This window comes from Anneissia japonica, unplaced genomic scaffold (genome assembly GCF_011630105.1).
Source record: "Anneissia japonica isolate Jap-2015-1 unplaced genomic scaffold, ASM1163010v1 scaffold1587_len1432017_cov164, whole genome shotgun sequence".
Lineage (NCBI taxonomy): Eukaryota > Metazoa > Echinodermata > Crinoidea > Comatulida > Comatulidae > Anneissia > Anneissia japonica.
The window spans coordinates 604380-612610 of record NW_022713643.1 but is presented as its reverse complement, the minus strand read 5'-3'; the positions used below and the strand labels follow the sequence as shown (position 1 = coordinate 612610).

Below are 8231 nucleotides of genomic sequence, written 5' to 3'. Positions count from 1 at the left end.
CCCCCCCCCCTTCTTTTTTAGATGCTCGGAAATAAACTCTGAGGCGTCTTGGGCGATCAATAATTTCTTTTTCTTGCTTACTTTTTCTTTTTTTCGTTTCTATTACTTTCCAAAAGTGGGGGGGGGGGTCTGTCTACCCCTCCCCCTAAATCCCCCTCCTGTTCTATCACATGCTTACAGTATAGTCCAGGGTGAAAAATTAAAAATAATTATTATGCAATATTTTTCTGCCATAGATAGGCCTACTCGTGCAATAAATCCTCCCCAGTATACCCTGGTATTTAATAGGCACGGTAATTTTCGCCGCACGACGTTAACCTTAACTTTAACGTTAGTACCCAACACGCAGCGCGATAGCTCCGCCCCTTTTGTAAACAAATCGAAATACGCATGCTCAAACCCGTAACTAACGTACGTCGAGCACGTAAAATCTGAAATTAACGTACTTCGCGCAACGCAAGATGAATCAATTATGACGTCATTCGTCAACGTTTTACCGTCGTGCGGCGAAAACTGCCTATTATTAATGCTAAGCGGTAGATTGATTTCAAGTCCCTCTTCAGACTTTAAAAATTGATTCAACAACGTGTGGTCAGTCTCGTATCCAAGTGTAAGTTTATTGATAAAGCTCGCCCATGCACTGATCCATACAACCACACATCCATCACTGTTTCGTGTCGTATTCAATATTCTCACGCAAAAAGTCGTTCCACCTTTGGCAGAGAGAAAAATAATAGTTCTGAAAATAATTTCGTGCAACCGGGTGAACTGCCACGGTGCTGCACGACGGATTTGCATCAATCACGATGTCAGAGACTTTGAAAAATAACTTCTAATGGAAAAAGTGTCTGTAAGCCTTAAAGGTGGTGTGTTAAAAAGAAAGCTCGCATGTCAAACCATTGTCCTGCACTCAATCGGTTTCGGGGTTTTGTTAATAAATAAGGTATAGAAAAGGTGAATAACCTGGTAAATTTAGAAGAAGAATCAGAAGAGACAGAAAAAAATTGTTGACTTACGTTTGAACAGTTGGAAAAAAGCTTGAAGTAAAATGAAATTTATAGGAGATTGAGTGAGATAAAAACATTGTGAGTAGAAACACACTTATCTGATGCTTCAAAATCTCCAGGATGGAGTCACCAAGAATTTTGATTCATCTCCCGGTCTCCAGGAACCTCGACATTTTCTTCAGAGATTTTGACAAATTTTCACAACTAGGACTTAGGCTAAGCTAAATTTTCCCATTCCATATACAGACAATTACAGACATAAGATTCGTCGGACATTCTTGATTCAAACCTGCCCAGCCCCTTTGTTTTTATAGTGAAAATAACATTGTGCACGCGTTTTAGCTATAATAGTGCACGCGTTGCAAACATCTGTCGGAACTGCACTAAGATTCTACAGGTATTGGTTTCCACAGCTTGGGATCCCTGATTTTCAAGCATATTCAGAAGAACGTGTTGACCTCAAAAGAACATGAATGTGTAAAATAATTGAGAAAGTTCAAAATAACAGAGACTTGATATGTTTATAAAAGGAAGTGAGCGCAAATAGGTTTGTTTATACAGGCTCCACAAATGCTCTCTCTTGATGGGTGAGTTGATGTTTCATAACGATAAGAAAAGAGGAAAAATGAGAAAAACAGCAATTAAATCCACGGGGACTCGAACCCAGAACATTTCGCTTACACGGCGAACGACTGAACCACAAACTTTGATTTCAAGTTTCTTGATAAACCATCTAATATTGTTGATGTGTTGTAGGTGGAGAGGGAGAGGGAGGTGTAGTGTGTGCGGAAAAAGAATGGGAAGTGTCAATGGAAGAAGATGAATGTTATTCACATCAAACAGTTTACTCTTTTCTGATCCCCTCTAAGCCTGATCCATAGGTAAGAATTTTAAAGACGTAAAATGACATTTTACGTCAAGATTTTTCTTTATTCAATAATTAAATACTAATGAAAGATCCCTCACTTTACATATTCCTCCAATTAGACCACTTTTCTATAATCTCAAATTAGCAAATGTCTTTTATCTTTATTATGCTAATTCGAGATCAAATCTGTTAAAGGCCATGGGACCCTGGTCCCAAAAATGGTCTTTAATTGGAGGGAAAATTTTAAAAGTGAGACGACAATGCAAATTAGGCCTATATGCTCCTTACAAACGTTGGAGACTTGCAAAAGAAGAACATTAAAGCAGTGGTATAATAATGTATCCGATAGAACACCAACACTTACGACATTGTGACGGAACCGATGGTATGTTTGTATTACCAAGCAATACTTAACATTACGTCGATAATGGTTTAGGTTTTAGTACTATATAATGCAATAACTTTTGAAGAAAACAAAACAATCCTATGAGATATTATCGCCAAACTGTTGACAATAATGAATAGAAAAAAGTAAATTAAGAAACACGATCATCATGTTGTATTTATATTCATCATCATATGCCGATGCTAATATGATTTCTTTTGTAAAAAAAACGGAGCATCGTATCACAGTCTTGTTTCATGCAGTTCACCGCCCATCTGTCAACGTTCAATTATAATAAATAAAAACAACACCCGCGTGTTTTTTATTTTCTCACTTTCTACAGTTCCACAGACGATCTGTTACTTCTTGACACTGCCTGATTAACTTATGGACAAAAGGTCGTGCTTTCTAAACAAATAGATCATGAAGCCCCGTCCGCTAGCCAACTGTTGGACGAGTTAAGTCGCTAGACCCGTAGACTCCAGTTTACGGAATGCATGTTGGGCGGCGGACACCCGATCCACAAAAGACGAGTAATTCACAGCAATCACCGTCCAACAGCAAAAGCAACAAACAACCACTAGCCTAGGTAAATAACGGTTTCTTACCTGATGATTCGTGTGAAGTTTGAAGGATAGCCGCGATTACGGGCTCGGAAATGTTCTCACGGATAGAGGAGTGTGAAGTTTATGGTACCCGCACTAGGCCTGGTCCAATTTATTACAGTAAACAAAAACAACTACGCCTAGGTTTTGAATTTGATTTGCACACCAGACCAGTCTAATGAAAAACGTGTATCATGTACTAACAGAACATTTTTATGAACTGAAAATTTAAATAAAAAACATATTTTTCTTGCAAATCTGTTGCGGCAAAGGATATCTTTCTATATTTTTGCTTACAAATCTTTAATTTTTCAGTCATCAATTAATAATTCTAGTAGTAAAATGTCTAGAAATCTTTGAAAACTGTTACTGTATTTGTAAATTCAGTACATTTCAGACTGTATTTATACCTATTAATTTGTAAGTGAACCTCCTTTAATATAATTGTATGAAAAAAACTCTGTGCGTTTGATACCCGCCTTGGAAGCAAGATGTTGATTCTAATCCCAGTAGAGATATTTTTTCATGCAACCGATAAAAAAGATTTTTTTCGTTGAACAACTATGCTTGATACGATTATAACATCATATTATGAGCACTGTTATTATTATTTATATATTGGATTACATATATATTCAAATCAGAGATCCGAGGAGGCGTCCGTGTACTCCCACCTGGCGCGGTTGACGTGGTTCGACTTCTGTCTCTTATACACATCTAGATGTGTATAAGAGACAGATATTATAGGCTACATAATGTATATTGTGGGTTTTTACCATATGCCAACGATAACACAATACATTTCACTATTCTTCGTTCGTCTGAACATTTCTGAAATGATAAATATTTGGGCGAACATGTCAGATTGTTTCAATTAAATTTTGTATCTCATCAAAGACTAATTGATATGGTCTCTTAGGATTTATATACGCTGCAAGTTAATTTCAAATACATATCACGATCTTTAGATATAAATAGCCACTTTCCTATTTGTTTACTGTACTAGCATCCTCTGCTTATGATAGATTGAAATACGACACCAAGTTTATAAATGACGGCAATTATTCAGCGCGCGGCGCGCCTGCTACGATATAACGCTCATCGTCAACCCTACGGTATCAATTTCACTTTTTTTTTCGTTAAATATATTACCCAGAGTTCATATGTCTCGATTTACGAGATTGAATTTACTGTTTCTTTCATATTAATTTCTTCTTTACTCTTGGGCTAAGTTAATTTCATAGTGAATTACATGTTTGATAGTGGAGTTTGTAAGAGCATGTGCGTAGCCACTAATTCGAGTTATCCAATGATACCAGTCAATACATTTTACCGTATGTTTGTTTAAATATACGGTGAAAAATCTAAAGAAATTTGAGCTTGGGTGTCCTTAAAAAAAGATATGCGGAAATGTAACAAAGTTTTTCTCTGTACAATTCTACACTGTAACAATTCAATAAACATAGTAGGTCTAATATCTTTAGAATTACTAATAAATGTTTTTTAATTTATTTTGAATACGTATAAATTCGATTTTTTTCACATTTTGTGTGTTCTCACACTCTTCGAACTCTACCAACATCCACACAAAACCGTCTCTAGCGAAAGAGTAACCACAACGGTATTATTTTTAATACGCATTTAACCATATTAATAAAATGTGATGAATGAAGCGAAGCGCCACGCTTGATGCGTTGATAATTACTTGTTGACAGGCTGCACATTTGTAAAATATAACGAAATGAGAGGAGATGCTACGAGAGATAAAATTCCAATTTTAATATGGCCGAGCGTTCACTGCGTCGGCGAAGGCGGCCGACGTGTTGGAACCGCGACGAGAATCGTGTTCAACTAGGGTCACTGTCATCGAGCAGGATGGATCAGTCAGTCGATGCAAAGCAGTGTGTGTTCAGCGTACCAGTAGCACTTAATTACGGTACACGTCGTGCAAACGACAAGTCGTAGGCCCACTACGCGTAAAATACATAAAAATCTTTAGACATCCTGTCTTGTTGAAAATGGCTGAAATGAGATCGCGTAACTCTGTTCAATGCATGATAATAAACGAGTATGAAATCAGTTTCACCAATCCGCATCGAATTCCAAAAGGAGCCCCAGTGGCCCAGTTGATTCAAGCATTTGGCACAGACAACCAAAAAGCTACAATAGTAATAGGCCTAATGATATTAATAATGATAATGGCAGTTAAAAACTGTGATGATGATAATAATGACGATGACGAAGTCAATGGTGGTGGCAATGGCGATGGAGTAGACGAGGGTATTATTATTATTATTTAAAACTATTATTAATTACATATTATATATATATATATATATATATATATATATATATATATATCATATATCATACTTTAGTACTGTCGATAACAAACCGGTTAGAAGGTGCAGTGAAAAAAGTTTGAAAGACTGAAGGACTGTCAAAATACAGTCTACGTCACGATGATAGTGTTGATAACAACTTACACAAACGAGATCAATTAATATTTATATAAGAGTTGTCATCAAATTTTATAGTAGGCCTAAGGTTGTATTGCTGAAAATTAAACCCTCATTCTTTCTTTTTAACTTAACACGCGTGGTGTTCAATCACATCCCTGTATGGATTTTGTGAGAGGAAAGAGAGAGTGAGAGAGAGAGAGAGATTTGTTTGCGTAGTGCCCTACAAACTATCCGTCGCCATTACATATCACAAGTAATTAGACATCCGACGAGTGAACAACAGATAATAACGTGGAGTTTGCCATCGAATTAACCCGTACGAAATACGATATACGGACCAATATCCCGTCTATAGTATTCTGCGTACTCTCTTTTATATTTGTCTTGTTTCCTATTCGTCTCGTCCGCGATAACAATCAAACGTTAATATTACAACATTCTCCCATAATCATTGCACACTACCCATGATTACTATTTAATTGATAAGGCGAATCGAAATATTGCTGGCTTTAGTTTCTGATCACGTGACCAGTAACGGCGATTGTTGACGAAATGAAATTAGACCATGGTTGTTGATAGATTGCGGAACAATACAACGTAAAGAAGTCGTTGGTAATTGTTCTGTCCCTGATCTTGTAACTTTATATAGCATTTAGTGTCTTCACGGGCACGCCATACCTAACGAAATCAAATCTTTTGGTCGATATTGAAAGGTTCCCCCGTTATGGCGTATCTGACAAACAATGGGCTATGCATATTGAATCGCGAATCTTATTCTTTCCGCTTCGTGCGCATGGTTTATTATATTTGAATTTGCACTATCACCAATTACAACACTGCTACAAGGTATATATAAGCTGACCATCGAACAATCATAAGATTGATTTTTGAAGGATAGCTTCTCCGAGTGCGTGTTAGTATATTATTTAAAATCGTGGTTCGCTGCATTTCAGCCAATGTAAGAGCAATCAGATGCGCTCTTAATATGATTAATTCACAGACATTGTTAGTTAAATTTCAATTTACAAGTAATTTCATTATTTTTTTTATGTACGAGCCAAGACCTGATAATCTACACCGTGTTGGCGTCAGTATATCGATTAGACCGCAGGAAAAAAATTGTTTGTTTAGATAATGATTGAGATGGTAATGGCTCATTTGAATAGAAACACAGTATCTTATAGCCTAAAAACAAACACAATAGGTCCTAATTCAGAGGACCATAATAACTTTCTGAACATAAACCTACGTCTAATAAGATATTAATAATCAGACATATTTTGGTCTCTTTGGCAAATAGATTACTAATGTTTGACGAAAATAAATTAAATGTAGGCCCAGTTCAAGGTGACCGACTTTCCCACCTCCCTCCCCACCTCTAATTTCACTCTCTGTCTTCTCTCTTCTCACAAGCAGATGTCATAAATAATTCCAAACCCGTTGTAAATGCTTGCAATAAAGTAAACTTATACTAAATGAGCTTTTTAAAATTCAGAAGTTGTTTATTTAAATCAAAATAAACCCCCCCCCACCTAAGAAAAAATATCAATATTAATCAATCATTCAATTAATCGTCAGTACGGTTACAGTAGTGCCAACATCCATCGCACGAATAGTGATCCTCAGTGGTGGTAATTATTATATTATATTATATTATATTATATTATATTATATTATATTATATTATATTATATTATATTATATTATATTATATTATATTATATTATGTTATGTTATGTTATGTTATGTTATGTTATGTTATGTTATGTTATGTTATGTTATGTTGTGTTGTGTTGTGTTGTGTTGTGTTGTGTTGTGTTGTGTTGTGTTGTGTTGTGTTGTGTTGTGTTGTGTTGTGTTGTGTTGTGTTGCATTGTGTTGCATTGTGTTGTATTATATTGTATTATATTACCGTATATTATATTATATTATCTGCTCTGTTGGCTGATACCTTGTCGTAGTAGAGCAGCTTGTGTTCCTCAGTGATCCGATGAGCTAAACCGGTGGTAGCATAGCTAAAGGTAGGGTCTCCCATGCCGGGCTGGTCGGAGGGAAGAGGGCAGACAAAAAGTAGCACCTGGCTCTCCTAGGTTTAAATAGGGGGTTGGAATATCGGTTAATCACCTGTATCCGTAAAAAAAGAATTTATTACAAAAGCTATGGCCTTATGTGCCTCATGGCACGAAGAGGATTATATTATATTATATTATATTATGTGTTATATGTGATCGTATTATGTTACGTTACGCTACGCTACGCTACGTTATGTTACGTTACATTACATTATATTATGGATATTATATTATATTATATCTCATTTAGGTAAAAAAGGGAAAATACGAAACCATGAGGTATTTCTAATTAACAGATCTTTACTACAAAAATGTTTGAATTGATGTCAAGCTAATTAAAGAGTCAAATGCAAAGAATATAGAAACTGTATTATTGAAGCGTCTGTTAATTTATGCATATACATAATTTTATACAAATACTGGAAAATGTGAGAAAAGATGGCTGGATCTCGGTTGAAATGAAAAATAATTTGATAAGCAAGATTTTAGCACGGTAAAAATTACTGTATCTGCAATGTTAGGCTCTATTTTAAAGTTACATTCACATTGGATCCGAGCCGAAATTCGGACCGCATTGTCCGAAGCGCTGAACGCCAGCTCCCTATTCAATCTTAAGACCTGTCCAGACTTTCAACATTTATTTGACAAAAACATGTGGCATGACCAAATATGGCCATGATGACATCACGTCATAACCATATGTAAGCACATCATTATATAGGGGTATACAACAGTTTTTTTTTTTTTGTTTTTTTTTGTCAAAGTAAATTTGATACAGTACTGCGCTTTGCACACTGATTCGATGTTCGGATCGCTTCGGCGCCCTCCGATC

The 8231-nt window shown here is 35.9% G+C and overlaps 1 long non-coding RNA gene across 2 annotated transcripts in view; it reads left to right on the top strand.

The window, feature by feature from the left end:
- LOC117108692 overlaps window positions 1–3284 on the top strand; it is a 21243-nt gene extending 17959 nt beyond the window's left edge. For both annotated transcript variants that reach the window (XR_004445399.1, XR_004445398.1), the window contains exons 2-3: window positions 1764–1888; window positions 2604–3284. This is a non-coding gene — a long non-coding RNA (uncharacterized LOC117108692). The remainder of the gene's footprint in view (window positions 1–1763; window positions 1889–2603) is intronic.
- The last annotated feature ends 4947 nt before the right edge of the window (window positions 3285–8231 follow it).